Consider the following 8,458-nt stretch of genomic DNA (forward strand, 5'->3'; position numbering starts at 1 on the left):
ACTTCTCATTGACAGAACTGATTAAAAGCTCCAGCTTATTCTTTTTCTTAAAAACGATAGTTGGAGCACTACAATTTCCTTTTTTCTCTCTCTGAAAGACTTGACGTTTCTGCTCACAGCTTTGTCACTTCTCAGATTCTTTTTTCAAAATTAAAAGGTCAAAATTATTTTTACACAGGAATGGGAACAAAACCAGCATTGAACCCTGTGAAGGACGTTTTTTTTTCTTCTTTAAATCGGTCTGATGTTTCTGTGGCATGTGCATACCCTTTCAGGCAAATATATCTTCTTACAGTCTTTCATTCAATAATTCAATCTAAAATAAAAATCACACGTACAAAAGGAGGCATCAAATGAAGTGGAGGAACCTTGATGCATCCAATTAGGGCTGAGTGATACGGTTGATACCTCAATAACCATATAAGTCAAGCTACAGCACGTTTTCTGGTAGTTAAATAAATAAATAGACAAAAGTGTTTTTAAGTTAAATTATATTTCCAGCACAGACTGTTTACATGCATGCACACAAACACAGTAATCAGATTATGACAAGTTTGATTCAACGAGGAAGCAGAATTATTACCAATTCAGATTATGTGAGAAATTTAAATTTAAATTAGTGTGTGCTTGTCATTATCAATTTAGATGACGGAATTGATTGATTTCCTCAAAATGCGATTGTATTAAAAAACAATAACTGATGGCATTGAATCGTTGTCCAGCCCGTTGTACGGTGTATGTATGAGCCACATCCGATGACAATGGAAATCATGCAGTTAATGATGAAAAAGAAAAGAAAAAAAGACCTTTGGCATTTCTGAAGACAGAGCTGCAGTCATTATTTTCTGCCAAGACCGGATAAGAAATGAGGCATCTTGTGATTTTTAGAGAGGGTTGTAAATTTTAATGTGGTGTTAAAAACTAACTGGATGTACGACATGTGCTTCCGGTTTGATTGTGTGTGCAATAAATGTCTGTCACTGGTCTTTTTTATTGGCTTTCGGGTATTGTTTGAGCTTGTGAGTCTTTATGACCCGGGTCTAAAGAGACAGCAAGTGCACGCACGCCCAACCCACCGATATTCAAAGCACAAATGGAGTGTTGCCATCTTTGTTTCCCTACCAGCACAAAAGCCCGGCCCCTTTTTAGTCTGACACAACTTTGTTATAGTTAAAACACATTCACATCAGCTTTCTTTTCGCCCCCAAGGCGAAACAACACCTTTCAGAGAAAAATGGTCATGCAGAAAATAGACCCATGGAGTGTGTGACCCCGGCGACCTCTCTTTCATCAGGGTTAAGGGTCAGATTGGGATCCAGCTCTCTGTGGAGAGATTAAACCCAGTCACCAAGGTAACATAATGTGCAACCAGGGTGACCAGGGTCACATGGGTGAACTCTTATATCACATTACACGCCCCCCGTTTATCTTATGGGTGAAGAAGGTAATGTGTATATTTTGGGGTGAGATGTGTCTTCATGTTGTAATCTGTCTCAAGTAATAATAAATGTTTGAATTATAACAACGAGCATGGGCTGTGTGTTTTTTATACGCATGCTCTCCTGGTTTTAACCTCTGTCGCCCCGCAGCGTTCTGTTTGTGAGTCAGCCGACCGGAGGTTGAAGGGGCTGAGCCACGTCGCCTGGGGGGCAGCTGGTTCTGAATGAACGAGCTGAATGAACGTGTGCGCCGGCTGAAATGCCAGATCACGGTGGCCAAGTGTGAGCCGGGGCGGCTGGCATGCAGCGCCGTCTCAGGCTCAGCGAGGAAGGTCAGGTCAGCTTGTGTCACTGAGCGAAAGACTTCAAAATCTCTCGCTGTCACATCATCATCAGATCGTTTGGTGCCACACATACTACAGAACTGTCATGTTTTGGAGGATTTTATAATTTATTATTCAAGCCCATTCCCTACAACAATTTGTCTACCTTCTGGGCACTGTAGCTTTAGCCACAGTATGAAAATCAACATACAGAAATATAAAAAGATCAAGATAGTTCTTCTATCACAATACATATTTAATCATCTAGTACTGTATGTGACTGTCATGTTAATCTTGTGTGTGTGTCATACATATTTCTAATAATTCTCTCTTCTACTCCCAATAATAAAAGCGTTACATTGGGGGCTGATATAACCACTATTGCTGCTCTGTACATGTTGTGAAGTCCCAGGTATGCTAGGAAACAAACAGCATCCTGTCTGAGTTCATAACATCACCCAGAGGGTTCTTTTTAGAAATGACAAACCATCCTCACGTAATTCACAGAAGACAAAACAGCAAATTGATGCGTATATGAGCCTTCTCGACCACTTTAACTGCCATTTCAGAATCACATTATATTATCTTGAAAGAAATCAAAAGGTGTACTGCAAATATGAATCTTTAATTAAAAAAGACCATGGAAGTAATTCTGCAAATGTATTATTTGGTGACCCTAAAAAAAACATACAACACGATAAATGCCAACAGAAAGCTCGAGACAGATAGAGAGGTGCAGCAACAGTGGAAAACAGCTGATTCTCTCCAACCAAGCACAGATAACCACACACACAGCGAGCGACTGGTGACGGTGCACCAGGATACATTTCAATAAAGAGAAATATCAGTGGAGCGTAGAGTAGGCCAACATAATGAAACATGCACAACATTAATAAATACATGAATTACATATTAAGGGCTGAATTTATTTATTTATTTTACATGTGAAGCTTCTATCGAGGGTTTTAGAATGAATGTCATATATAATTCTTACTTTTGGACTGAGATTTACGAGGACTTCCGAATGGTAGGCCTACTGTTGGGCGCAGCTCTTAATATGTATTCATATAAATATATACAAATATGTGTATTATTTGTATCATTTATACAAATAAATAAAAGTATATATATACACACACTCACACACAGTTTTATTTTATTTTTAAAGCAGGTACTTACTATTTCTGTAGGAGTTCGTGCCTCTGGTCAAAGATGTCAGCTACTTTGTTGTGAGTCCTCCTTGTCTGGTGAATTCTCCGGTTTCATAAGTCTTTTCTTTCCAGGGGAAATATGATCCAAGGACGAAATCCTTTTCTGTCTCCGTTCTGTTAGGGCTGGAGGTCTCTATGTGCCTTAACGCTGAAGAGGTCCTCTCCACGGATCAGGTGGTATGAGGTACACGTACAGCAGTACAGGTACAAGTACAATATCCTGCACACAACTGTCCAAAAAAGGCGTAATTCCTTGGGTTTGTTGGTGAAAAGTACAATCCCAACACGATCAGACGTTAGTGCCGCGTTTGACTTCTCCTTGTTAGCATGAACACCAGCGATAATGAGCCTTGTTTATTGTCATTTTAAGACTCCTTAAACAACAAGAAAACTCGATAACAGGTCAAATTACACAGTCAAGGAGCCTAAATGTGTGTCTAACTCGTCTTATTTAGTGCCAACGGTTCCACATAATCTCCTTGATTGACAGCTTTCCTCGGTTCACCGACAGGCTAACGTTAGCTCTTTTGCTAACACGACTTTTGCAGAAGGACTTCCAAACCGGCCCGAGAGTGGACTTGGACGGTGGATTATTTTATCCGTGTTTTTAGCAGAACTGTTGGTATATTGTTCCACTTTAATCCACCTGCTGTCGCTAGCTGGAGAGGGGGAGGAAACGGGAAAGCTAGCTAGCTTAGCCGGTCCTTCTTCTTGAAAAGTATCTTTGGCTCCTTCCGCTAGGACCGCGTTGGTTCAGCGTTAGCGACCGAAGCTCATTTTCCGTTAGCGACCGAAGCTCATTTTTTCCCCTGAAAAACTTCTGAAATGATACATATCAATGCGCGGCCAGCCGTTAGCCGTTAGCCGCTAGGTGCTAGGTGCTACTCCGAAGAGCGCCGAGTGGCGCCGAGCCGGAGCGAGAGGGAGTGGACGACACGTGACACGAGTCGGCGTCGTCCATTGAAAAAAACGTGGAAATGCCACTATGACTGCAGTTTTTTTTATTATTATTATTATTATTATTATTATTTATTCATTAACACAAAACATATACAAACATAACAGAAATACCAGAGGATCAGAATATAACTTAGTTTGTAAAAATGTTATATAGGGTACAGAGATGGAAGGTTTTAGTAGTTTTTAGAATTTAAATTGACTGATTGTTTGAATTCAATTTCGAAAATTAAAAATAGTCATTTATGAATTGAACATTTAGATTTATGTATATGACATTTTGCAAGTAATAGTATCAAATGCATAATATTGTATTGGTTTGATTTGGTGGAAGAATAAGGGAAAAAAACGAACAATACATTTTCATATGTAAGGGAAAATTCATAGTTGATATATTGAGAAATAAATGTATCATATATCTTGCCAAACAATACAAGAGAAGTATAACTACAGTTCAACAAATACAAACGAGAAAATCCCTGTAGAGCATCTTTTTGAAAATGCCCAACTTTACAGCAGAATTAAAATAAAATTACAGCTTGGTACAAAAACAACAGTTTCAAATCCACATTCATGACAACTGTACAGGGGGTTCATTTTATATAACTCATTTAAATTATATTCAGGCCTAAAGTTACGCACAAACAATCCACCTCTTTGCCCACACCAGCTTGTCAAACATAGTTAGAGGGAATATGTGCCAGATATTGGCAGGGGATTTGGCATATTGTTCAGTTTTAACGCTCTATTCATACATTCCAAGTCTGTTGCCACCTTCAGAGAAGTCTTTATGAGTTCATTTCTTTCATATAAAATCAAAGTTAAGTTGGTTTATAGACTTAACAAAGTCTGAACTAAGATGGTAAGTACGCCCCAGAGATGCTCTTCCGTTTTGGTGAGAAATTAATAGATCTGCATGTTTGCAACCAAACGTGAAGCAGTGTTTCCAACGGGGATTTTGTGAGACCATGGAGGGTGGAGCTGGACCCTCTAGCGGGGTCCGGGTCCTGCTTCCCCAGAAGAAAATGTAAGGTTTAATGCACTATAAAATTAGATTAAATGCACTTAAAGTGCAAAATCGAGAGGCTGGATCACTACATTTATCTGATGATAGTCCAATCAGGAGAGACAATGAAGAAAAGAAAGTAGTGTATTCATTTTTTTACTAACAGATGATGTGTATTGATAAAGTCTCAACAGAGTCTTTGGGCCTTTAACTTGACAGGGTGATTTGCGATCAGAGGGGGGACTTCCTGAGGGAACCCACCCCCGTGGTGGAGGCTGATGAAGCTGGGACGACTGGACGGGGATGGGAGGTCGAGTATCAACGTACTAGAGGAAGAGAGAGACAAACATGTATAAGATGATAGGCTTACAATGAAGGTGTCACGCTATTGGACAGAAGAGACCAGCTGATGAGAACAGCCCCAAAATACAACAGCATGGAAATTATGAGTGAGCATGTGTGAGGGGAGTGAATGACAGGATGTGTGAGGAATAAAGGCCGGCCGAAGTCTTCCTGACTGAACTTTTCAGATTCATATTCTTAATATCAATCAACTATAAATAAGATGATGATTATTAAGCACATAAAGTAGTTAGAGTTAACTTTATCTTCATAGGTGTGAGGCAGCAACAATGCATCAATAGTTATAATCCAATGATAAAGTAAATATCGTATTTGAAATGGGCCATTCTGCATAATCAGTATACGTTTTGTACTTTATTTTGAAGCTAATACTTTTGTACTTTTACTTGAGTGACATTGTGAATGCAGAGCAGAGTGTTTTACATGGTGTTTAAGAATGAGTAACAAGTTCTCAGTTCTTCAAATAGACGGCAGCTGAAACCCACCTTGAGATTTATACTGTCATTATTTTTATTTCAGTGGGTTCACAGTAATATGTTGCATTAATTACTGTACTTTTCTCTGTTTGTTTGTTGCTATAATGAGCTGCCTGGAAAGAATAATTCAATCCTGGATGTGTGCGTCATTTGTGCTGTAAATTGTCATTTTGAAAAGGGATCATCACATTTTCATTTTGACACATTAGTGATATGTTTATCTCCAACTGTCTTATTTGACTTGTAGCCAAATTCCACAATGAGTGTACTCTTATCATGATTGCCAAAACCTGTACTTTTCCTTCATTCTTTACGGCAGACCAGGCGCTAAATGTGGTGAACAAGGTGAAATGTTTGATCACATCATCAGGAATGATCTGTGATGACGAAGATGATGATGAAGGTGTCAATTTAATGATGCATCTCCAGAAGGGCAAGTCATAATGTTCCCACCGTTCATGCTGCGTTCAGTAAATCTGCATACCGACTGACTGATTTAAAAGAATGTGATGATAATGGCTTTTACTGAGTCTACACAAAGTGACACAAGGTATGCCTCAATGATTATATCTCTTTTTTTACGTGTCTGAAATGAAAGTTGAATTGGAAGGAGTGATATCTTCAGTGTGGGAGAGAGAGAGGGTTAAAGGTGTGGTGGAGCTGTGAGCTGAGGTCAGTTAGTTCCAGCCCCGAGGAGAGCGCCGCCGCGACCTTGGAACAGTGTGGGGGTGGTTCACTTCCCTTTTCCCTGCCTTGCGGCTTCCTGTGAGCGCTATAACCGTTAACCACACCCTCCTCCCCTGGCCTACACCCCCTCACACCACCACCACACAGCGAGCCCTCGAAAACACTCTGCTCCGTGCACCGACTCTCCCCTCTTCCTCCTTTATTCCCGGGCCAATCAACACAAGCACACACTCCAACAATAGTTCCCTCACACTGTAGTAGTCACACCTCTCTCTCTCTCTTCTGATCCTCTCTCAACCATCCCTCAGCTTCTCTCCCTGCCTGTTGCGTTGCACGGCAGTTCGATTCTCACCGTGAGATCGCGTGTGAGGAGCTGGGGGCGGGGCTTAGGTGTGTGTGACGCGTCGCTCTAAACAACAATGGTGGCTCCTGAAGACGTTAGCATAGATGCTGCATTAACCGCTTCTTCATTGAAAGAAGAGCAAAGAACGACACTGAGTCTGGATGGAGAAGACGTTTTCACTCTCTAATGTGGGCTTCTCAGATGGTTCTGTACACTAGCTAGTTATAAGTTAACACAGCAAGTTTGCACTCGTGAGTTGAAGCCCCGCCCCTTCCGGTGGAACACCATTGGAACTAATTTCGGAAAAGAATGTAACGGCGACAGACAAAAAAATTATACGTATGATGTTTGTCAATTTAAAAGACACGTTTTTCAAGTCAAGAATGTAGAATTTTGTTGTACTAAACTAGACGTAATTATTAATTCAATTCAATTCAATTTTATTTATTTATAAGGCACCTTTCATACAGGGAATGCAACACAAAGTGCCGTACAGAAAATACAAATTTAGAAAATAAAAACAACGCAACAACAACAATAAAAACAACAACAACAGAAAGAAAGACCCGACCCCCCACCCGGAACACACTCGCACACTCACACTAACATGCACACAACTCAGGTATGGACACCACGCACACACACGCACACACACACACACCCCCACGCACTGCATTGGCTAAAACTGTAGAGACATGGCTCGGCACTGAGACATCGGTGAGTGAAAGGCCATCCACACCATGAGGGACTCTGGTTCCCGTCAGTCGACGGTAAAAGAGATAAAATAATGTAAAATAGAACAAGATAGCAGTAATAAAATAAATAGCTAAAAACTAGATAAAAAGCTAAATAGGATAGAATAAAATCAGTATAAACTACTAAAATAAGCAAACTTAAAATAATAGATTAAAACTTGGGGAATAAAATAGCAGACTTAAAATAATAGAAGGCTAATTAAAAGCCAGACTAAAAAGATGAGTCTTGAGCCGTTTTTTAAAAACATCAACATTCTCTGCGGCCTTGAGGTTCTGCGGCAGGCTGTTCCACAGTCGGGGACCATAATAACTAAAAGCCGCCTCCCCGTGTGTTTTAAGACGACTCTCTGAAGCTACGATGCGGTGTGTTCGGTACCAGGATGTAACGTTAACTCATGCTAACAAACAGGCCTCCTTCTTTCTCCTCCCGGCTGATAAAAAGAGTCGCTGGATAAAAACACGAGAAAGCGTTACATAAGTGATGGAACGTAACTAACGGCCGTGATGGTGACGTACATTGTGCGAGCTCGAGAGTTGAGATCCCTGAGCCGTTTCACACTAAACTAAACGATACAAACCTACGACAAAATGATCTGAAATTAGAATGAAACGGGATTAAGAAAACATTTGTCTAGGGGCAGATTTGTCCACTAGCGCATAACGTGTGGCGTAAGTCTCTTTGCCAGTTCCTCGTCATGTCAGCTCATTGAAAGTCATCCTAAAGATGCTGCTCAGGCTGAGTCACCACTGAGGCAGATACAAGAAGAGATAAAAATATGATCCTATTATTTTATATTGTGTGATTGACTGAAGAGAATAAAACAGTAAACCAACCTCCCCACAAAAAAGAAAATGTGTGAGAACGACCATGTCTCACCGTGCCATTCATCACACCTAC

The sequence above is a fragment of the Eutrigla gurnardus genome (assembly GCF_963514095.1).
Source record: "Eutrigla gurnardus genome assembly, chromosome: 8".
NCBI classification, from domain to species: Eukaryota; Metazoa; Chordata; class Actinopteri; order Perciformes; family Triglidae; genus Eutrigla; species Eutrigla gurnardus.